This window comes from Pseudophryne corroboree, chromosome 4, assembly GCF_028390025.1.
Source record: "Pseudophryne corroboree isolate aPseCor3 chromosome 4, aPseCor3.hap2, whole genome shotgun sequence".
Lineage (NCBI taxonomy): Eukaryota > Metazoa > Chordata > Amphibia > Anura > Myobatrachidae > Pseudophryne > Pseudophryne corroboree.
In genome coordinates, this window is record NC_086447.1 from 633,873,497 (window position 1) to 633,897,528 (window position 24,032).

General features: G+C 35.5%; 7 non-coding genes across 7 annotated transcripts; all 7 read left to right on the forward strand.

Moving 5' to 3' along the window:
• The first annotated feature begins 300 nt into the window (after nucleotides 1-300).
• On the forward strand, nucleotides 301-393 carry TRNAI-UAU (transfer RNA isoleucine (anticodon UAU)). The gene is given in 2 exon segments: nucleotides 301-338; nucleotides 358-393. It is a non-coding gene; the product is annotated as a tRNA-Ile (tRNA).
• A 2,975-nt stretch (nucleotides 394-3,368) lies between these two features.
• On the forward strand, nucleotides 3,369-3,461 carry TRNAL-UAA (transfer RNA leucine (anticodon UAA)). Its single transcript is given in 2 exon segments — nucleotides 3,369-3,406; nucleotides 3,426-3,461. It is a non-coding gene; the product is annotated as a tRNA-Leu (tRNA).
• Nucleotides 3,462-5,170: 1,709 nt separating this feature from the next.
• Nucleotides 5,171-5,263, forward strand: TRNAI-UAU (transfer RNA isoleucine (anticodon UAU)). Its single transcript is given in 2 exon segments — nucleotides 5,171-5,208; nucleotides 5,228-5,263. It is a non-coding gene; the product is annotated as a tRNA-Ile (tRNA).
• A 2,652-nt stretch (nucleotides 5,264-7,915) lies between these two features.
• On the forward strand, nucleotides 7,916-8,008 carry TRNAL-UAA (transfer RNA leucine (anticodon UAA)). The gene is given in 2 exon segments: nucleotides 7,916-7,953; nucleotides 7,973-8,008. It is a non-coding gene; the product is annotated as a tRNA-Leu (tRNA).
• Nucleotides 8,009-17,933: 9,925 nt separating this feature from the next.
• TRNAI-UAU (transfer RNA isoleucine (anticodon UAU)) lies at nucleotides 17,934-18,026 on the forward strand. The gene is given in 2 exon segments: nucleotides 17,934-17,971; nucleotides 17,991-18,026. It is a non-coding gene; the product is annotated as a tRNA-Ile (tRNA).
• A 4,418-nt stretch (nucleotides 18,027-22,444) lies between these two features.
• TRNAI-UAU (transfer RNA isoleucine (anticodon UAU)) lies at nucleotides 22,445-22,537 on the forward strand. Its single transcript is given in 2 exon segments — nucleotides 22,445-22,482; nucleotides 22,502-22,537. It is a non-coding gene; the product is annotated as a tRNA-Ile (tRNA).
• Nucleotides 22,538-23,362: 825 nt separating this feature from the next.
• On the forward strand, nucleotides 23,363-23,455 carry TRNAI-UAU (transfer RNA isoleucine (anticodon UAU)). Its single transcript is given in 2 exon segments — nucleotides 23,363-23,400; nucleotides 23,420-23,455. It is a non-coding gene; the product is annotated as a tRNA-Ile (tRNA).
• The last annotated feature ends 577 nt before the right edge of the window (nucleotides 23,456-24,032 follow it).

Consider the following 24,032-nt stretch of genomic DNA (forward strand, 5'->3'; position numbering starts at 1 on the left):
TCACTAGAGTTTATATTTTATCCTTGCTTCAACTGTAAAACAGTCTTGCAGTGTTTAGCTTGTAAAAAGTGACCACAGAAGCTAAAATATGACATTAATTATGATAACATTGTTGTTGTTGTTGTTTTTTTAAACCTTTTCTATCACTGTGGACAGCTTATTCAAGTGCCATCTGGCATGCATGTTCCTTTGTTGCTCATCATTCATCACCAAAAATGATTTTCTTTTTCAATTCTTATGACTGTACTGATTGTATTGAATAAAATCCACATCTAGCATAACCAATTAATGCTGCAAAGTGCTCCAGTGGCGCAATTGGTCAGCGCGCGGTACTTATAAGACAGTATTTGTTGAGCAATTCCGAGGTTGTGAGTTCAAGCCTCACCTGGAGCATTTTTGTATACTGTTTTTTTTTCCTTTTCTTATGTCATTAGTCATTGATTATAAACTTGTAGCCTTAATATTAAATATGATATTACAAAGGATGGAAGAAAGAAATAAAAAACACAAACATGATTGTGCATTTAAGTTGTCAGCACACATCTGCTTTGGTTCAAATGCACTGCATATCTTTATTCAGTCAGCCAACAAAACAGCAATGGAAAAGAATAACATACTGTTGGTAAAGCAGTTGCATCAAATTGATTTTCTGCAATATAGCATGATAATCCATACTGACAGCTCTGGATAGTACCAGCACATTTCTTGCTGGACTTGGTAAAGCAAAGAACACAGTAAACAGCTTCACCAAAAATGATTTTCTTTTTCAATTCTTATGACTGTACTGATTGTATTGAATAAAATCCACATCTAGCATAACCAGGAAATGCTGCAAAGAGCTCTAGTGGCGCAATTGGTCAGCTCGCGGTACTTATAAGACAGTATCTGTTGAGCAATGCCGAGGTTGTGAGTTCAAGCCTCACCTGGAGCATCTTTGTATACTGTTTTTTTTCCTTTTCTTATGTCACTTTCTTATAAACTGCTACCTTAATATTTAATATGATATTACAAAGGATGGAAGAAAGAAAGAAAAAACACAAACATGATTGTGCATTTAAGTTGGACGCAAAGAACACAGTAAACAGCTTCACTTTTTTTCAAAAATAAATAATTGACTATTAAAAACCTATCAGTCTTAAATAAGGACATCAGTAAGCACCACTGGCATAATGGATAAGGCACTGTTCTCCTAAGCCAGTGTTTGTGGGTTTAAGTCCCGTCTGAGTTGGAAGTCATTACAGCAAGTGTCTCATCACTAGAGTTGATATTTGATCCTTGCTTCAACTGTAAAACAGTCTTGCAGTGTTTAGCTTGTAAAAAATGACCACAGTAGCTAAAATATGACATTAATTAGGATAACATTGTTGTTGTTGTTGTTGTTTTTTAAACCTTTTCTATCACAGTGGACAGCTTATTCAAGTGCCATCTGGCATGCATGTTCCTTTGTTGCTCATCATTCATCACCAAAAATGATTTTCTTTTTCAATTCTTATGACTGTACTGATTGTATTGAATAAAATCCACATCTAGCATAACCAATTAATGCTGCAAAGTGCTCCAGTGGCGAAATTGGTCAGTGCGCGGTACTTATAAGACAGTATCTGTTGAGCACTGCAGAGGTTGTGAGTTCAAGCCTCACTTGGAGCAGCTTTGTATAATGTTTTTTTTTTCCTTTTTTTATTTCATTAGTCATTGATTATAAACTGCTACCTTAATATTTAATATGATATTACAAAGGATGGAAGAAAGAAAGAAAAAACACAAACATGATTGTGCATTTAAGTTGTCAGCACACATCTGCTTTGGTTCAAATGCACTGCATATCTTCCTTCAGTCAGCCAACAAAACAGCAATGGAAAAGATTAACATACTGTTGGTAAAGCAGTTGCATCAAATTGATTTTCTGCAATATAGCATGATAATCCATACTGACAGCTCTGGATAGTACCAGCACATTTCTTGCTGGACTTGGTAATGCAAAGAACACAGTAAACAGCTTCACTTTTTTTCAAAAATAAATAATTGACTATTAAAAACCTATCAGTCTTAAATAAGGACATCAGTAAGCACCACTGACATAATGGATAAGGCACTGTTCTCCTAAGCCAGTGGTTGTGGGTTTAAGTCCCGTCTGAGTTCGAAGTCATTACAGCAAGTGTCTCATCACTAGAGTTGATATTTTATCCTTGCTTCAACTGTAAAACAGTCTTGCAGTGTTTAGCTTGTAAAAAATGACCACAGAAGCTAAAATATGACATTTATTATGATAACATTGTTGTTGTTGTTGTTGTTGTTGTTTTTTAAACCTTTTCTATCACCGTGGACAGCATATTCAAGTGCCATCTGGCATGCATGTTCCTTTGTTGCTCATCATTCATCACCGAAAATGATTTTCTTTTTCAATTCTTATGAATGTACTGATTGTATTGAATAAAATCCACATCTAGCATAACCAATTAATGCTGCAAAGTGCTCCAGTGGCGCAATTGGTCAGCGCGTGAAACTTATAAGACAGGTTCTGTTGAGCAATGCAAAGGTTGAGAGTTCAAGCCTCACCTGGAGCATCTTTGTATACTGTTTTTTTTTCCTTTACTTATGTCATTAGTCATTGATTATAAACTGCTACCTTAGTATTTAATATGATATTACAAAGGATGGAAGAAAGAAAGAAAAAACACAAACATGATTGTGCATTTAAGTTGTCAGCACACATCTGCTTTGGTTCAAATGCACTGCATATCTTCCTTCAGTCAGCCAACAAAACAGCAATGGAAAAGATTAACATACTGTTGGTAAAGCAGTTGCATCAAATTGATTTTCTGCAATATAGCATGACAATCCATACTGACAGCTCTGGATAGTACCAGCACATTTCTTGCTGGACTTGGTAATGCAAAGAACACAGTAAACAGCTTCACTTTTTCCTCAAAAATAAATAATTGACTATTAAAAACCTAACAGTCTTAAATAAGAACATCAGTAAGCACCACTGGCATAATGGATAAGTCACTGCCCTCCTAAGACAGGGGTCCAAGTTCCATATGGGGTGGAAGTCATTACAGCAAGTGTCTCTTCACTAGAATTGATATTTTATCCTTGCTTCGACTGTAAAACAGTCTTGCAGTGTTTAGCTTGCAAAAAATGACCACAGAAGCTAAAATATGACATTTATTATGATAACATTGTTGTTGTTTTTTTTAAACATTTTCTATCACCGTGGACATCTTATTAAAGTACCATCTGGCATGCATGTTCCTTTGTTGCTCATCATTCATCAAAAAAAATGATTTTCTTTTTCAATTCTTATGACTGTACTGATTGCATTGAATAAAATCCACATCTAGCATAACCAACCAATGTTGCAAAGCGCTCCAGTGGCGCTATTGGTCAGCGCGCGGTACTTAAAAGACAGTATCTGTTGAGCAATGCCGAGGTTGTGAGTTCAAGCCTCACCTGGAGCATCTTTGTATACTGTTTTTTTTTCCTTTTCTTATGTCATTAGTCATTGATTATAAACTGCTACCTTAGTATTTAATATGATATTACAAAGGATGGAAGAAAGAAAGAAAAAACACAAACATGATTGTGCATTTAAGTTGTCAGCACACATCTGCTTTGGTTCAAATGCACTGCATATCTTCCTTCAGTCAGCCAACAAAACAGCAATGGAAAAGATTAACATACTGTTGGTAAAGCAGTTGCATCAAATTGATTTTCTGCAATATAGCATGATAATCCATACTGACAGCTCTGGATAGTACCAGCACATTTCATGCTGGACTTGGTAATGCAAAGAACACAGTAAACAGCTTCAATTTTTTTCAAAAATAAATAATTGACTATTAAAAACCTATCAGTCTTAAATAAGGACATCAGTAAGCACCACTGGCATAATGGATAAGGCACTGTTCTCCTAAGCCAGTGGTTGTGGGTTTAAGTCCCGTCTTAGTTGGAAGTCATTACAGCAAGTGTCTCATCAGTAGAGTTGATATTTTATCCTTGCTTCAACTGTAAAACAGTCTTGCAGTGTTTAGCTTGTAAAAAATGACCACAGAAGCTAAAATATGACATTTATTATGATAACATTGTTGTTGTTGTTTTTTAAACCTTTTCTATCACCGTGGACAGCTTATTCAAGTGCCATCTGGCATGCATGTTCCTTTGTTGCTCATCATTCATCACCAAAAATGATTTTCTTTTTCAATTCTTATGAATGTACTGATTGTATTGAATAAAATCCACATCTAGCATAACCAATTAATGCTGCAAAGTGCTCCAGTGGCGCGATTGGTCAGCGCGCGAAACTTATAAGACAGTATCTGTTGAGCAATGCCAAGGTTGTGAGTTCAAGCCTCACCTGGAGTGTCTTTGTATACTGTTTTTTTTTCCTTTTCTTATGTCATTAGTCATTGATTATAAACTGCTACCTTAATATTTAATATGATATTACAAAGGATGGAAGAAAGAAAGAAAACACACAAACATGATTGTGCATTTAAGTTGTCAGCACACATCTGCTTTGGTTCAAATGCACTGCATATCTTCCTTCAGTCAGCCAAAAAAACAGCAATGGAAAAGATTAACATACTGTTGGTAAAGCAGTTGCATCAAATTGATTTTCTGCAATATAGCATGATAATCCATACTGACAGCTCTGGATAGTACCAGCACATTTCTTGCTGGACTTGGTAATGCAAAGAACACAGTAAACAGCTTCACTTTTTCCTCAAAAATAAATAATTGACTATTAAAAACCTAACAGTCTTAAATAAGGACATCAGTAAGCACCACTGGCATTATGGATAAGTCACTGCCCTCCTAAGACAGGGGGTCCAAGTTCCATATGGGGTGGAAGTCATTACAGCAAGTGTCTCATCACTAGAATTGATATTTTATCCTTGCTTCGACTGTAAAACAGTCTTGCAGTGTTTAGCTTGCAAAAAATGACCACAGAAGCTAAAATATGACATTTATTATGATAACATTGTTGTTGTTTTTTTTAAACATTTTCTATCACCGTGGACAGCTTATTCAAGTGCCATCTGGCATGCATGTTCCTTTGTTGCTCATCATTCATCACCAAAAATGATTTTTTTTTTCAATTCTTATGACTGTACGGATTGTATTGAATAAAATCCACATCTAGCATAACCAACTAATGCTGCAAAGAGCTCCAGTAGCGCAATTGGTCAGCGCGTGGTACTTATAAGACAGTATCTGTTGAGCAATGCCGAGGTTGTGAGTTCAAGCCTCACCTGGAGCATTTTTGTATACTGTTTTTTTTCCTTTTCTTATGTCATTAGTCATTGATTATAAACTGCTACCTTAATATTTAATATGATATTACAAAGGATGGAAGAAAGAAAGAAAACACACATACATGATTGTGCATTTAAGTTGTCAGCACACATCTGCTTTGGTTCAAATGCACTGCATATCTTCCTTCAGTCAGCCAACAAAACAGCAATGGAAAAGATTAACATACTGTTGGTAAAGCAGTTGCATCAAATTGATTTTCTGCAATATAGCATGATAATCCATACTGACAGCTCTGGATACTACCAGCACATTTCTTGCTGGACTTGGTAATGCAAAGAACACAGTAAACAGCTTCACTTTTTTTCAAAAATAAATAATTGACTATTAAAAACCTATCAGTCTTAAATAAGGACATCAGTAAGCACCACTGGCATAATGGATAAGGCACTGTTCTCCTAAGCCAGTGGTTGTGGGTTTAAGTCCCATCTGAGTTGGAAGTCATTACAGCAAGTGTCTCATCACTAGAGTTGATAATATTTTATCTTTGCTTCAACTGTAAAACAGTCTTGCAGTGTTTAGCTTGTAAAAAATGACCACATAAGCTAAAATATGACATTTATTATGATAACATTGTTGTTGTTGTTTTTTAAACCTTTTCTATCACTGTGGACACCTTATTCAAGTGCCATCTGGCATGCATGTTCCTTTGTTGCTCATCTTTCATCACCAAAAATGATTTTCTTTTTCAATTCTTATGACTGTACTGATTGTATTGAATAAAATCCACATCTAGCATAACCAGTTAATGCTGCAAAGAGCGCTAGTGGCGCAATTGTTCAGCTCGCGGTACTTATAAGACAGTATCTGTTGAGCAATGCCGAGGTTGTGAGTTCAAGCCTCACCTGGAGCAGCTTTGTATAATGTTTTTTTTTCCTTTTTTTTATGTCATTAGTCATTGATTATAAACTGCTACCTTAATATTTAATATGATATTACAAAGGATGGAAGAAAGAAAGAAAGAAAGAAAGAAAGAAAGAAAGAAAGAAAAAACACAAACATGATTGTGCATTTAAGTTGTCAGCACACATCTGCTTTGGTTCAAATGCATTGCATATCTTCCTTCAGTCAGCCAACAAAACAGCAATGGAAAAGATTAACATACTGTTGGTAAAGCAGTTGCATCAAATTGATTTTCTGCAATATAGCATGATAATTTATACTGACAGCTCTGGATAGTACCAGCACATTTCTTGCTGGACTTGGTAATGCAAAGAACACAGTAAACAGCTTCACTTTTTTTCAAAAATAAATAATTGACTATTAAAAACCTATCAGTCTTAAATAAGGACATCAGTAAGCACCACTGGCATAATGGATAAGGCACTGTTCTCCTAAGCCAGTGGTTGTGGGTTTAAGTCCCGTCTGAGTTCGAAGTCATTACAGCAAGTGTCTCATCACTAGAGTTGATATTTTATCCTTGCTTCAACTGTAAAACAGTCTTGCAGTGTTTAGCTTGTAAAAAATGACCACAGAAGCTAAAATATGACATTTATTATGATAACATTGTTGTTGTTGTTGTTGTTGTTTTTTAAACCTTTTCTATCACCGTGGACAGCATATTCAAGTGCCATCTGGCATGCATGTTCCTTTGTTGCTCATCATTCTTCACCGAAAATGATTTTCTTTTTCAATTCTTATGAATGTACTGATTGTATTGATTAAAATCCCCATCTAGCATAACCAATTAATGCTGCAAAGTGCTCCAGTGGCGCAATTGGTCAGCGCGTGAAACTTATAAGACAGGTTCTGTTGAGCAATGCAAAGGTTGAGAGTTCAAGCCTCACCTGGAGCATCTTTGTATACTGTTTTTTTTTCCTTTACTTATGTCATTAGTCATTGATTATAAACTGCTACCTTAGTATTTAATATGATATTACAAAGGATGGAAGAAAGAAAGAAAAAACACAAACATGATTGTGCATTTAAGTTGTCAGCACACATCTGCTTTGGTTCAAATGCACTGCATATCTTCCTTCAGTTAGCCAACAAAACAGCAATGGAAAAGATTAACATACTGTTGGTAAAGCAGTTGCATCAAATTGATTTTCTGCAATATAGCATGACAATCCATACTGACAGCTCTGGATAGTACCAGCACATTTCTTGCTGGACTTGGTAATGCAAAGAACACAGTAAACAGCTTCACTTTTTCCTCAAAAATAAATAATTGACTATTAAAAACCTAACAGTCTTAAATAAGAACATCAGTAAGCACCACTGGCATAATGGATAAGTCACTGCCCTCCTAAGACAGGGGTCCAAGTTCCATATGGGGTGGAAGTCATTACAGCAAGTGTCTCTTCACTAGAATTGATATTTTATCCTTGCTTCGACTGTAAAACAGTCTTGCAGTGTTTAGCTTGCAAAAAATGACCACAGAAGCTAAAATATGACATTTATTATGATAACATTGTTGTTGTTTTTTTTAAACATTTTCTATCACCGTGGACATCTTATTTAAGTACCATCTGGCATGCATGTTCCTTTGTTGCTCATCATTCATCACCAAAAATGATTTTCTTTTTCAATTCTTATGACTGTACTGATTGCATTGAATAAAATCCACATCTAGCATAACCAATCAATGTTGCAAAGCGCTCCAGTGGCGCTATTGGTCAGCGTGCGGTACTTAAAAGACAGTATCTGTTGAGCAATGCCGAGGTTGTGAGTTCAAGCCTCACCTGGAGCATCTTTGTATACTGTTTTTTTTTCCTTTTCTTATGTCATTAGTCATTGATTATAAACTGCTACCTTAGTATTTAATATGATATTACAAAGGATGGAAGAAAGAAAGAAAAAACACAAACATGATTGTGCATTTAAGTTGTCAGCACACATCTGCTTTGGTTCAAATGCACTGCATATCTTCCTTCAGTCAGCCAACAAAACAGCAATGGAAAAGATTAACATACTGTTGGTAAAGCAGTTGCATCAAATTGATTTTCTGCAATATAGCATGATAATCCATACTGACAGCTCTGGATAGTACCAGCACATTTCATGCTGGACTTGGTAATGCAAAGAACACAGTAAACAGCTTAAATTTTTTTCAAAAATAAATAATTGACTATTAAAAACCTATCAGTCTTAAATAAGGACATCAGTAAGCACCACTGGCATAATGGATAAGGCACTGTTCTCCTAAGCCAGTGGTTGTGGGTTTAAGTCCCGTCTGAGTTGGAAGTCATTACAGCAAGTGTCTCATCACTAGAGTTGATAATATTTTATCTTTGCTTCCACTGTAAAACAGTCTTGCAGTATTTAGCTTGTAAAAAATGACCACATAAGCTAAAATATGACATTTATTATGATAACATTGTTGTTGTTGTTTTTTAAACCTTTTCTATCACTGTGGACACCTTATTCAAGTGCCATCTGGCATGCATGTTCCTTTGTTGCTCATCTTTCATCACCAAAAATGATTTTCTTTTTCAATTCTTATGACTGTACTGATTGTATTGAATAAAATCCACATCTAGCATAACCAGTTAATGCTGCAAAGAGCGCTAGTGGCGCAATTGTTCAGCTCGCGGTACTTATAAGACAGTATCTGTTGAGCAATGCCGAGGTTGTGAGTTCAAGCCTCACCTGGAGCAGCTTTGTATAATGTTTTTTTTTCCTTTTTTTTATGTCATTAGTCATTGATTATAAACTGCTACCTTAATATTTAATATGATATTACAAAGGATGGAAGAAAGAAAGAAAGAAAGAAAGAAAGAAAGAAAGAAAGAAAGAAAGAAAGAAAGAAAGAAAGAAAGAAAGAAAGAAAGAAAGAAAGAAAGAAAGAAAAAACACAAACATGATTGTGCATTTAAGTTGTCAGCACACATCTGCTTTGGTTCAAATGCATTGCATATCTTCCTTCAGTCAGCCAACAAAACAGCAATGGAAAAGATTAACATACTGTTGGTAAAGCAGTTGCATCAAATTGATTTTCTGCAATATAGCATGATAATTTATACTGACAGCTCTGGATAGTACCAGCACATTTCTTGCTGGACTTGGTAATGCAAAGAACACAGTAAACAGCTTCACTTTTTTTCAAAAATAAATAATTGACTATTAAAAACCTATCAGTCTTAAATAAGGACATCAGTAAGCACCACTGGCATAATGGATAAGGCACTGTTCTCCTAAGCCAGTGGTTGTGGGTTTAAGTCCCGTCTGAGTTCGAAGTCATTACAGCAAGTGTCTCATCACTAGAGTTGATATTTTATCCTTGCTTCAACTGTAAAACAGTCTTGCAGTGTTTAGCTTGTAAAAAATGACCACAGAAGCTAAAATATGACATTTATTATGATAACATTGTTGTTGTTGTTGTTGTTGTTTTTTAAACCTTTTCTATCACCGTGGACAGCATATTCAAGTGCCATCTGGCATGCATGTTCCTTTGTTGCTCATCATTCATCACCGAAAATGATTTTCTTTTTCAATTCTTATGAATGTACTGATTGTATTGATTAAAATCCCCATCTAGCATAACCAATTAATGCTGCAAAGTGCTCCAGTGGCGCAATTGGTCAGCGCGTGAAACTTGTAAGACAGTATCTGTTGAGCAATGCCAAGGTTGAGAGTTCAAGCTTCTTTGTATACTGTTTTTTTTTCCTTTACTTATGTCATTAGTCATTGATTATAAACTGCTACCTTAGTATTTAATATGATATTACAAAGGATGGAAGAAAGAAAGAAAAAACACAAACATGATTGTGCATTTAAGTTGTCAGCACACATCTGCTTTGGTTCAAATGCACTGCATATCTTCCTTCAGTCAGCCAACAAAACAGCAATGGAAAAGATTAACATACTGTTGGTAAAGCAGTTGCATCAAATTGATTTTCTGCAATATAGCATGATAAACATACTGACAGCTCTGGATAGTACCAGCACATTTCTTGCTGGACTTGGTAATGCAAAGAACACAGTAAACAGCTTCACTTTTTCCTCAAAAATAAATAATTGACTATTAAAAACCTAACAGTCTTAAATAAGAACATCAGTAAACACCACTGGCATAATGGATATGTCACTGCCCTCCTAAGACAGGGGTCCAAGTTCCATATGGGGTGGAAGTCATTACAGCAAGTGTCTCATCACTAGAATTGATATTTTATCCTTGCTTCGACTGTAAAACAGTCTTGCAGTGTTTAGCTTGCAAAAAATGACCACAGAAGCTAAAATATGACATTTATAATGATAACATTGTTGTTGTTTTTTTAAACATTTTCTATCACCGTGGACATCTTATTTAAGTACCATCTGGCATGCATGTTCCTTTGTTGCTCATCATTCATCACCAAAAATGATATTCTTTTTCAATTCTTATGAATGTACTGATTGCATTGAATAAAATCCACATCTAGCATAACCAATCAATGTTGCAAAGTGCTTCAGTGGTGCAATTTGTCAGCGCGCGGTACTTATAAGACAGTATCTGTTGAGCAATGCCGAGGTTGTGAGTTCAAGCCTCACCTGGAGCAGCTTTGTATAATGTTTTTTTTTTCCTTTTCTTATGTCATTAGTCATTGATTATAAACTTGTAGCCTTAATATTTATTATGATATTACAAAGGATGGAAGAAAGAAAGAAAACACACAAACACGATTGTGCATTTAAGTTGTCAGCACACATCTGCTTTGGTTCAAATGCACTGCATATCTTCCTTCAGTCAGCCAACAAAACAGCAATGGAAAAGAATAACATACTGTTGGTAAAGCAGTTGCATCAAATTGATTTTCTGCAATATAGCATGATAATCCATACTGACAGCTCTGGATAGTACCAGCACATTTCTTGCTGGACTTGGTAATGCAAAGAACACAGTAAACAGCTTCAATTTTTTTTCAAAAATAAATAATTGACTATTAAAACCCTATCAGTCTTAAATAAAGACATCAGTAAGCACCACTGGCATAATGGATAAGGCACTGTTCTCCTAAGCCAGTGGTTGTGGGTTTAAGTCCCGTCTGAGTTGGAAGTCATTACAGCAAGTGTCTCATCACTAGAGTTTATATTTTATCCTTGCTTCAACTGTAAAACAGTCTTGCAGTGTTTAGCTTATAAAAAATGACCACAGAAGCTAAAATATGACATTAATTATGATAACATTGTTGTTGTTGTTGTTTTTTAAACCTTTTCTATCACAGTGGACAGCTTATTCAAGTGCCATCTGGCATGCATGTTCCTTTGTTGCTCATCATTCATCACCAAAAATGATTTTCTTTTTCAATTCTTATGAATGTACTGATTGTATTGAATAAAATCCACATCTAGCGTAACCAATTAATGCTGGAAAATGCTCCAGTGGCGCAATTGGTCAGCTCGCGGTACTTATAAGACAGTATCTGTTGAGCAATGCCGAGGTTGTGAGTTCAAGCCTCACCTGGAGCATCTTTGTATACTGTTTTTTTTCCTTTTCTTATGTCATTAGTCATTGATTATAAACTGCTACCTTAATATTTAATATGATATTACAAAGGATGGAAGAAAGAAAGAAAAAACACAAACATGATTGTGCATTTAAGTTGTCAGCACACATCTGCTTTGGTTCAAATGCACTGCATATCTTCCTTCAGTCAGCCAACAAAACAGCAATGGAAAAGATTAACATACTGTTGGTAAAGCAGTTGCATCAAATTGATTTTCTGCAATATAGCATGATAATCCATACTGACAGCTCTGGATAGTACCAGCACATTTCATGCTGGACTTGGTAATGCAAAGAACACAGTAAACAGCTTAAATTTTTTTCAAAAATAAATAATTGACTATTAAAAACCTATCAGTCTTAAATAAGGACATCAGTAAGCACCACTGGCATAATGGATAAGGCACTGTTCTCCTAAGCCAGTGGTTGTGGGTTTAAGTCCCGTCTGAGTTGGAAGTCATTACAGCAAGTGTCTCATCAGTAGAGTTGATATTTTATCCTTGCTTCAACTGTAAAACAGTCTTGCAGTGTTTAGCTAGTAAAAAATGACCACAGAAGCTAAAATAAGACATTTATTATGATAACATTGTTGTTGTTGTTTTTTAAACCTTTTCTATCACCGTGGACAGCTTATTCAAGTGCCATCTGGCATGCATGTTCCTTTGTTGCTCATCATTCATCACCAAAAATGATTTTCTTTTTCAATTCTTATGAATGTACTGATTGTATTGAATAAAATCCACATCTAGCATAACCAATTAATGCTGGAAAATGCTCCAGTGGCGCAATTGGTCAGCTCGCGGTACTTATAAGACAGTATCTGTTGAGCAATGCCGAGGTTGTGAGTTCAAGCCTCACCTGGAGCATCTTTGTATACTGTTTTTTTTCCTTTTCTTATGTCATTAGTCATTGATTATAAACTGCTACCTTAATATTTAATATGATATTACAAAGGATGGAAGAAAGAAAGAAAAAACACAAACATGATTGTGCATTTAAGTTGTCAGCACACATCTGCTTTGGTTCAAATGCACTGCATATCTTCCTTCAGTCAGCCAACAAAACAGCAATGGAAAAGATTAACATACTGTTGGTAAAGCAGTTGCATCAAATTGATTTTCTGCAATATAGCATGATAATCCATACTGACAACTCTGGATAGTACCAGCACATTTCTTGCTGGACTTGGTAATGCAAAGAACACAGTAAACAGCTTCACTTTTTTTCAAAAATAAATAATTGACTATTAAAAACCTATCAGTCTTAAATAAGGACATCAGTAAGCACCACTGGCATAATGGATAAGGCACTGTTCTCCTAAGCCAGTGCTTGTGGGTTTAAGTCCCGTCTGAGTTGGAAGTCATTACAGCAAGTGTCTCATCACTAGAGTTGATATTTTATCCTTGCTTCAACTGTAAAACAGTCTTGCAGTGTTTAGCTTGTAAAAAATGACCACAGTAGCTAAAATATGACATTAATTAGGATAACATTGTTGTTGTTTTTGTTTTTTAAACCTTTTCTATCACAGTGGACAGCTTATTCAAGTGCCATCTGGCATGCATGTTCCTTTGTTGCTCATCATTCATCACCAAAAATGATTTTCTTTTTCAATTCTTATGACTGTACTGATTGTATTGAATAAAATCCACATCTAGCATAACCAATTAATGCTGCAAAGTGCTCCAGTGGTGAAATTGGTCAGCACGCGGTACTTATAAGACAGTATCTGTTGAGCACTGCCGAGGTTGTGAGTTCAAGCCTCACTTGGAGCAGCTTTGTATAATGTTTTTTTTTCCTTTTTTTATTTCATTAGTCATTGATTATAAACTGCTACCTTAATATTTAATATGATATTACAAAGGATGGAAGAAAGAAAGAAAAAACACAAACATGATTGTGCATTTAAGTTGTCAGCACACATCTGCTTTGGTTCAAATGCACTGCATATCTTCCTTCAGTCAGCCAACAAAACAGCAATGGAAAAGATTAACATACTGTTGGTAAAGCAGTTGCATCAAATTGATTTTCTGCAATATAGCATGATAATCCATACTGACAGCTCTGGATAGTACCAGCACATTTCATGCTGGACTTGGTAATGCAAAGAACACAGTAAACAGCTTCACTTTTTCCTCAAAAATAAATAATTGACTATTAAAAACCTAACAGTCTTAAATAAGAACATCAGTAAGCACCACTGGCATAATGGATAAGTCACTGCCCTCCTAAGACAGGGGTCCAAGTTCCATATGGGGTGGAAGTCATTACAGCAAGTGTCTCATCATTAGAATTGATATTTTATCCTTGCTTCGACTGTAAAACAGTCTTTCAGTGTTTAGCTTGCAAAAAATGACCACAGAAGCTAAAATATGACATTTATTATGATAACATTGTTGTTGTTTTTTTTAAACATTTTCTATCACCGTGGACATCTTATTTAAGTACCATCTGGCATGCATGTTCCTTTGTTGCTCATCATTCATCACCAAAAATGATTTTCTTTTTCAATTCTTATGACTGTACTGATTGCATTGAATAAAATCCACATCTAGCATAACCAATCAATGTTGCAAAGTGCTCCAGTGGCGCAATTGGTCAGCGCGAGGAACTTATAAGACAGTATCTGTTGAGCAATGCCGAGGTTGTGAGTTCAAGCCTCACCTGGAGCAACTTTGTATAATGTTTTTTTTTTCCTTTTCTTATGTCATTAGTCATTGATTATAAACTTGTAGCCTTAATATTTAATATGATATTACAAAGGATGGAAGAAAGAAAGAAAACACACAAACATGATTGTGCATTTAAGTTGTCAGCACACATCTGCTTTGGTTTAAATGCACTGCATATCTTCCTTCAGTCAGCCAACAAAACAGCAATGGAAAAGATTAACATACTGTTGGTAAAGCAGTTGCATCAAATTGATTTTCTGCAATATAGCATGATAATCCATACTGACAGCTCTGGATAGTACCAGCACATTTCATGCTGGACTTGGTAATGCAAAGAACACAGTAAACAGCTTCAATTTTTTTCAAAAAAAAATAATTGACTATTAAAAACCTATCAGTCTTAAATAAGAACATCAGTAAGCAAGACTGGCATAATGGATAAGGCACTGTTCTCCTAAGCCAGTGGTTGTGGGTTTAAGTCCCGTCTGAGTTGGAAGTCATTACAGCAAGTGTCTCATCAGTAGAGTTGATATTTTATCCTTGCTTCAACTGTAAAACAGTCTTGCAGTGTTTAGCTTGTAAAAAATGACCACAGAAGCTAAAATATGACATTTATTATGATAACATTGTTGTTGTTGTTTTTTAAACCTTTTCTATCACCGTGGACAGCTTATTCAAGTGCCATCTGGCATGCATGTTCCTTTGTTGCTCATCATTCATCACCAAAAATGATTTTCTTTTTCAATTCTTATGACTGTACTGATTGTATTGAATAAAATCCACATCTAGCATAACCAATTAATGCTGCAAAGTGCTCCAGTGGCGCAATTGGTCAGCGCGCGAAACTTATAAGACAGTATCTGTTGAGCAATGCCAAGGTTGTGAGGTAAAGCCTCACCTGGAGCATCTTTGTATACTGTTTTTTTTTCCTTTTCTTATGTCATTAGTCATTGATTATAAACTGCTACCTTAGTATTTAATATGATATTACAAAGGATGGAAGAAAGAAAGAAAAAACACAAACATGATTGTGCATTTAAGTTGTCAGCACACATCTGCTTTGGTTCAAATGCACTGCATATCTTCCTTCAGTCAGCCAACAAAACAGCAATGGAAAAGATTAACATACTGTTGGTAAAGCAGTTGCATCAAATTGATTTTCTGCAATATAGCATGATAATCCATACTGACAGCTCTGGATAGTACCAGCACATTTCTTGCTGGACTTGGTAATGCAAAGAACACAGTAAACAGCTTCACTTTTTTTCAAAAATAAATAATTGACTATTAAAAACCTATCAGTCTTAAATAAGGACATCAGTAAGCACCACTGGCATAATGGATAAGTCACTGCCCTCCTAAGACAGGGGGTCCAAGTTCCATATGGGGTGGAAGTCATTACAGCAAGTGTCTCATCACTAGAATTGATATTTTATCCTTGCTTCGACTGTAAAACAGTCTTGCAGTGTTTAGCTTGCAAAAAATGACCACAGAAGCTAAAATATGACATTTATTATGATAACATTGTTGTTGTTTTTTTTAAACATTTTCTATCACCGTGGACATCTTATTTAAGTACCATCTGGCATGCATGTTCCTTTGTTGCTCATCATTCATCACCAAAAATGATTTTCTTTTTCAATTCTTATGACTGTACTGATTGCATTGAATAAAATCCACATCTAGCATAACCAATCAATGTTGCAAATTCTAGTGGCGCAATTGGTCAGCGCGCGGTACTTATAAGACAGTATCTGTTGAGCAATGCCGAGGTTGTGAGTTCAAGCCTCACCTGGAGCAGCTTTGTATAATGTTTTTTTTTTCCTTTTCTTATGTCATTAGTCATTGATTATAAACTTGTAGCCTTAATATTTAATATGATATTACAAAGGATGGAAGAAAGAAAGAAAACACACAAACATGATTGTGCATTTAAGTTGTCAGCACACATCTGCTTTGGTTCAAATGCACTGCATATCTTCCTTCAGTCAGCCAACAAAACAGCAATGGAAAAGATTAACATACTGTTGGTAAAGCAGTTGCATCAAATTGATTTTCTGCAATATAGCATGATAATCCATACTGACAGCTCTGGATAGTACCAGCACATATCATGCTGGACTTAATACTGCAAAGAACACAGTAAACAGCTTCAATTTTTTTCAAAAATAAATAATTGACTATTAAAAACCTATCAGTCTTAAATAAGGACATCAGTAAGCACCACTGGCATAATGGATAAGGCACTGTTCTCCTAAGCCAGTGGTTGTGGGTTTAAGTCCCGTCTGAGTTGGAAGTCATTACAGCAAGTGTCTCATCACTAGAGTTTATATTTTATCCTTGCTTCAACTGTAAAATAGTCTTGCAGTGTTTAGCTTGTAAAAAATGACCACAGAAGCTAAAATATGACATTAATTATGATAACATTGTTGTTGTTGTTTTTTAAACCTTTTCTATCACAGTGGACAGCTTATTCAAGTGCAATCTGGCATGCATGTTCCTTTGTTGCTCATCATTCATCACCAAAAATGATTTTCTTTTTCAATTCTTATGACTGTACTGATTGTATTGAATAAAATCCACATCTAGCATAACCAATTAATGCTGCAAAGTGCTCCAGTGACGCAATTGGTCAGCGCGCGGTACTTATAAGACAGTATCTGTTGAGCAATGCCAAGGTTGTGAGTTCAAGCCTCACCTGAAGCAGCTTCGTATAATGTTTTTTTTTCCTTTTTTTATGTCATTAGTCATTGATTATAAACTGCTACCTTAATATTTAATATGATATTACAAAGGATGGAAGAAAGAAAGAAAGAAAAAACACAAACATGATTGTGCATTTAAGTTGTCAGCACACATCTGCTTTGGTTCAAATGCACTGCATATCTTCCTTCAGTCAGCCAACAAAACAGCAATGGAAAAGATTAACATACTGTTGGTAAAGCAGTTGCATCAAATTGATTTTCTGCAATATAGCATGATAATCCATACTGACAGCTCTGGATAGTACCAGCACATTTCATGCTGGACTTGGTAATGCAAAGAACACAGTAAACAGCTTCAATTTTTTTCAAAAATAAATAATTGACTATTAAAAACCTATCAGTCTTAAATAAGGACATCAGTAAGCACCACTGGCATAATGGATAAGGCACTGTTCTCCTAAGCCAGTGGTTGTGGGTTTAAGTCCCGTCTGAGTTGGAAGTCATTACAGCAAGTGTCTCATCAGTAAAGTTGATATTTTATCCTTGCTTCAACTGTAAAACAGTCTTGCAGTGTTTAGCTTGTAAAAAATGACCACAGAAGCTAAAATATGACATTTATTATGATAACATTGTTGTTGTTGTTTTTTAAACCTTTTCTATCACCGTGGACAGCTTATTCAAGTGCCATCTGGCATGCATGTTCCTTTGTTGCTCATCATTCATCACCAAAAATGATTTTCTTTTTCAATTCTTATGACTGTACTGATTGCATTGAATAAAATCCACATCTAGCTTAACCAATTAATGTTGCAAAGCGCTCCAGTGGCGCAATTGGTCAGCGCGCGGTACTTATAAGACAGTATCTGTTGAGCAATGCCGAGGTTGTGAGTTCAAGCCTCACCTGGAGCAGCTTTGTATAATGTTTTTTTTCCTTTTCTTATGTCATTAGTCATTGATTATAAACTTGTAGCCTTAATATTTAATATGATATTACAAAGGATGGAAGAAAGAAAGAAAACACACAAACATGATTGTGCATTTAAGTTGTCAGCACACATCTGCTTTGGTTCAAATGCACTACATATCTTCCTTCAGTCAGCCAACAAAACAGCAATGGAAAAGATTAACATACTGTTGGTGAAGCAGTTGCATCAAATTGATTTTCTGCAATATAGCATGATAATCCATACCGACAGCTCTGGATAGTACCAGCACATATCATGCTGGACTTGGTAATGCAAAGAACACAGTAAACAGCTTCAATTTTTTTCAAAAATAAATAATTGACTATTAAAAACCTATCAGTCTTAAATAAGGACATCAGTAAGCACCACTGGCATAATGGATAAGGCACTGTTCTCCTAAGCCAGTGGTTGTGGGTTTAAGTCCCGTCTGAGTTGGAAGTCATTACAGCAAGTGTCTCATCACTAGAGTTTATATTTTATCCTTGCTTCAACTGTAAAACAGTCTTGCAGTGTTTAGCTTGTAAAAAATGACCACAGAAGCTAAAATATGACATTAATTATGATAACATTGTTGTTGTTGTTTTTTAAACCTTTTCTATCACAGTGGACAGCTTATTCAAGTGCAATCTGGCATGCATGTTCCTTTGTTGCTCATCATTCATCACCAAAAATGATTTTCTTTTTCAATTCTTATGACTGTACTGATTGTATTGAATAAAATCCACATCTAGCATAACCAATTAATGCTGCAAAGTGCTACAGTGGCGCAATTGGTCAGTGCGCGGTACTTATAAGACAGTATCTGTTGAGCAATGCCGAGGTTGTGAGTTCAAGCTTCACCTGGAGCAGCTTTCTATAATGTTTTTTTTTCCTTTTTTTATGTCATTAGTCATTGATTATAAACTGCTACCTTAATATTTAATATGATATTACAAAGGATGGAAGAAAGAAAGAAAGAAAAAACACAAACATGATTGTGCATTTAAGTTGTCAGCACACATCTGCTTTGGTTCAAATGCACTGCATATCTTCCTTCAGTCAGCCAACAAAACAGCAATGGAAAAGATTAACATACTGTTGGTAAAGCAGTTGCATCAAATTGATTTTCTGCAATATAGCATGATAATCCATACTGACAGCTCTGGATAGTACCAGCACATTTCTTGCTGGACTTGGTAATGCAAAGAACACAGTAAACAGCTTTACTTTTTTTTTAAAATAAATTATTGACTATTAAAAACCTATCAGTCTTAAATAAGGACATCAGTAAGCACCACTGGCATAATGGATAAGGCACTGTTCTCCTAAGCCAGTGGTTGTGGGTTTAAGTCCCGTCTGAGTTGGAAGTCATTACAGCAAGTGTCTCATCACTAGAGTTGATATTTTATCCTTGCTTTAACTGTAAAACAGTCTTGCAGTGTTTAGCTTGTAAAAAATGACCACGGAAGCTAAAATATGACATTTATTATGATAACATTGTTGTTGTTTTTTAAACCTTTTCTATCACCGTGGACAGCTTATTCAAGTGCCATCTGGCATGCATGTCCCTTTGTTGCTCATCATTCATCACCATAAATGATTTTCTTTTTCAATTCTTATGAATGTACTGATTGTATTGAATAAAATCCACATCTATCATAACCAATTAATGCTGCAAAGTGCTCCAGTGGCGCAATTGGTCAGCGCGCGAAACTTATAAGACAGTATCTGTTGTGCAATGCCGTGGTTGTGAGTTCAAGCCTCACTTGGAGCAGCTTTGTATAATGTTTTATTTCTTTTTTTTATGTCATTAGTCATTGATTATAAACTGCTACCTTATTATTTAATATGATATTACAAAGGATGGAAGAAAGAAAGAAAACACACAAACATGATTGTGCATTTAAGTTGTCAGCACACATCTGCTTTGGTTCAAATGCACTGCATATCTTCCTTCAGTCAGCCAACAAAACAGCAATGGAAAAGATTAACATACTGTTGGTAAAGCAGTTGCATCAAATTAATTTTCTGCAATATAGCATGATAATCCATACTGACAGCTCTGGATAGTACCAGCACATTTCATGCTGGACTTGGTAATGCAAAGAACACAGTAAACAGCTTCAATTTTTTTCAAAAATAAATAATTGACTATTAAAACCTATCAGTCTTAAATAAGGACATCAGTAAGCACCACTGGCATAATGGATAAGGCACTGTTCTCCTAAGCCAGTGGTTGTGGGTTTAAGTCCAGTCTGAGTTGGAAGTCATTACAGCAAGTGTCTCATCACTAGAGTTGATATTTTATCCTTGCTTCAACTGTAAAACAGTGTTGCAGTGTTTAGCTTGTAAAAAATGATCACAGAAGCTAAAATATGACATTTATTATGATAACATTGTTGTTGTTGTTTTTTAAACCTTTTCTATCACCGTGGACAGCTTATTAAAGTGCCATCTGGCATGCATGTTCCTTTGTTGCTCATCATTCATCACCAAAAATGATTTTCTTTTTCAATTCTTATGAATGTACTGATTGTATTGATTAAAATCCACATCTAGCATAACCAATTAACGCTGCAAAGTGCTCCAGTGGCGCAATTGGTCAGCACGTGAAACTTATAAGACAGTATCTGTTGAGCAATGCCAAGGTTGTGAGGTCAAGCCTCACCTCGAGCATCTTTGTATACTGTTTTTTTTCCTTTTCTTATGTCATTAGTCATTGATTATAAACTGCTACCTTAATATTTAATATGATATTACAAAGGATGGAAGAAAGAAAGAAAAAACACAAACATGATTGTGCATTTAAGTTGTCAGCACACATCTGCTTTGGTTCAAATGCACTGCATATCATCCTTCAGTCAGCCAACAAAACAGCAATGGAAAAGATTAACATACTGTTGGTAAAGCAGTTGCATCAAATTGATTTTCTGCAATATAGCATGATAATCCATACTGACAGCTCTGGATAGTACCAGCACATTTCTTGCTGGACTTGGTAATGCAAAGAACACAGTAAACAGCTTCACTTTTTTTCAAAAATAAATAATTGAGTATTAAAAACCTATCAGTCTTAAATAAGGACATCAGTAAGCACCACTGGCATAATGGATAAGTCACTGCCCTCCTAAGACAGGGGGTCCAAGTTCCATATGGGGTGGAAGTCATTACAGCAAGTGTCTCATCACTAGAATTGATATTTTATCCTTGCTTCGACTGTAAAACAGTCTTGCAGTGTTTAGCTTGCAAAAAATGACCACAGAAGCTAAAATATGACATTTATTATGATAACATTGTTGTTGTTTTTTTTAAACATTTTCTATCACCGTGGACATCTTATTTAAGTACCATCTGGCATGCATGTTCCTTTGTTGCTCATCATTCATCTCCAAAAATAATTTTCTTTTTCAATTCTTATGACTGTACTGATTGCATTGAATAAAATCCACATCTAGCATAACCAATCAATGTAGCAAAGTGCTCCAGTGGCGCAATTGGTCAGCGCGCGGTACTTATAAGACAGTATCTGTTGAGCAATGCTGAGGTTGTGAGTTCAAGCCTCACCTGGAACATCTTTGTATACTGTTTTTTTTCCTTTTCTTATGTCATTAGTCATTGATTATAAACTTGTAGCCTTAATATTTAATATGATATTACAAAGGATGGAAGAAAGAAAGAAAACACACAAACATGATTGTGCATTTAAGTTGTCAGCACACATCTGCTTTGGTTCAAATGCACTGCATATCTTCCTTCAGTCAGCCAACAAAGCAGCAATGGAAAAGATTAACATACTGTTGGTAAAGCAGTTGCATCAAATTGATTTTCTGCAATATAGCATGATAATCCATACTGACAGCTCTGGATAGTACCAGCACATTTCTTGCTGGACTTGGTAATGCAAAGAACACAGTAAACAGCTTTACTTTTTTTCAAAAATAAATTATTGACTATTAAAAACCTATCAGTCTTAAATAAGGACATCAGTAAGCACCACTGGCATAATGGATAAGGCACTGTTCTCCTAAGCCAGTGGTTGTGGGTTTAAGTCCCGTCTGAGTTGGAAGTCATTACAGCAAGTGTCTCATCACTAGAGTTGATATTTTATCCTTGCTTTAACTGTAAAACAGTCTTGCAGTGTTTAGCTTGTAAAAAATGAACACGGAAGCTAAAATATGACATTTATTATGATAACATTGTTGTTGTTGTTTTTTAAACCTTTTCTATCACCGTGGACAGCTTATTCAAGTGCCATCTGGCATGCATGTCCCTTTGTTGCTCATCATTCATCACCATAAATGATTTTCTTTTTCAATTCTTATGAATGTACTGATTGTATTGAATAAAATCCACATCTATCATAACCAACTAATGCTGCAAAGTGCTCCAGTGGCGCAATTGGTCAGCGTGCGGTACTTATAAGACAGTATCTGTTGAGCAATGCCGAGGTTGTGAGTTCAAGCCTCACCTGGAGCATCTTTGTATACTGTTTTTTTTTTCCTTTTCTTATGTCATTAGTCATTGATTATAAACTGCTACCTTAATATTTAATATGATATTACAAAGGATGGAAGAAAGAAAGAAAAAACACAAACATGATTGTGCATTTAAGTTGTCAGCACACATCTGCTTTGGTTCAAATGCACTGCATATCTTCCTTCAGTCAGCCAACATAACAGCAATGGAAAAGATTAACATACTGTTGGTAAAGCAGTTGCATCAAATTGATTTTCTGCAATATAGCATGATAATCCATACTGACAGCTCTGGATAGTACCAGCACATTTCTTGCTGGACTTGGTAATGCAAAGAACACAGTAAACAGCTTCACTTTTTCCTCAAAAATAAATAATTGACTATTAAAAACCTAACAGTCTTAAATAAGAACATCAGTAAGCACCACTGGCATAATGGATAAGTCACTGCCCTCCTAAGACAGGGGTCCAAGTTCCATATGGGGTGGAAGTCATTACAGCAAGTGTCTCATCACTAGAATTGATATTTTATCCTTGCTTCGACTGTAAAACAGTCTTGCAGTGTTTAGCTTGCAAAAAATGACCACAGAAGCTAAAATATGACCACAGAAGCTAAAATATGACATTAATTATGATAACATTGTTGTTGTTGTTTTTTAAACCTTTTCTATCACCGTGGACAGCTTATTCAAGTGCTTCTAGCATGCATGTTCCTTTGTTGCTCATCATTCATCACCAAAAAGGATTTTCATTTTCAATTCTTATGACTGTACTGATTGTATTGAATAAAATCCACATCTAGCATAACCAATCAATGTTGCAAAGCGCTCCAGTGGCGCAATTGGTCAGCGCGCGGTACTTATAAAACAGTATCTGTTGAGCAATGCCGAGGTTGTGAGTTCAAGCCTCACCTGGAGCATCTTTGTATACTGATTTTTTTCCTTTTCTTATGTCATTAGTCATTGATTATAAACTTGTAGCCTTAATATTTAATATGATATTACAAAGGATGGAAGAAAGAAAGAAAACACACAAACATGATTGTGCATTTAAGTTGTCAGCACACATCTGCTTTGGTTCAAATGCACTGCATATCTTCCTTCAGTCAGCCAACAAAACAGCAATGGAAAAGAATAACATACTGTTGGTAAAGCAGTTGCATCAAATTCATTTTCTGCAATATAGCATGATAATCCATACTGACAGCTCTGGATAGTACCAGCACATTTCTTGCTGGACTTGGTAATGCAAAGAACACAGTAAACAGCTTCAATTTTTTTTCAAAAATAAATAATTGACTATTAAAAACCTATCAGTCTTAAATAAGGACATCAGTAAGCATCACTGGCATAATGGATAAGGCACTGTACTCCTAATCCAGTGGTTGTGGGTTTTAAGTCCCGTCTGAGTTGGAAGTCATTACAGCAAGTGTCTCATCACTAGAGTTGATATTTTATCCTTGCTTCAACTGTAAAAATGTCTTGCAGTGTTTAGCT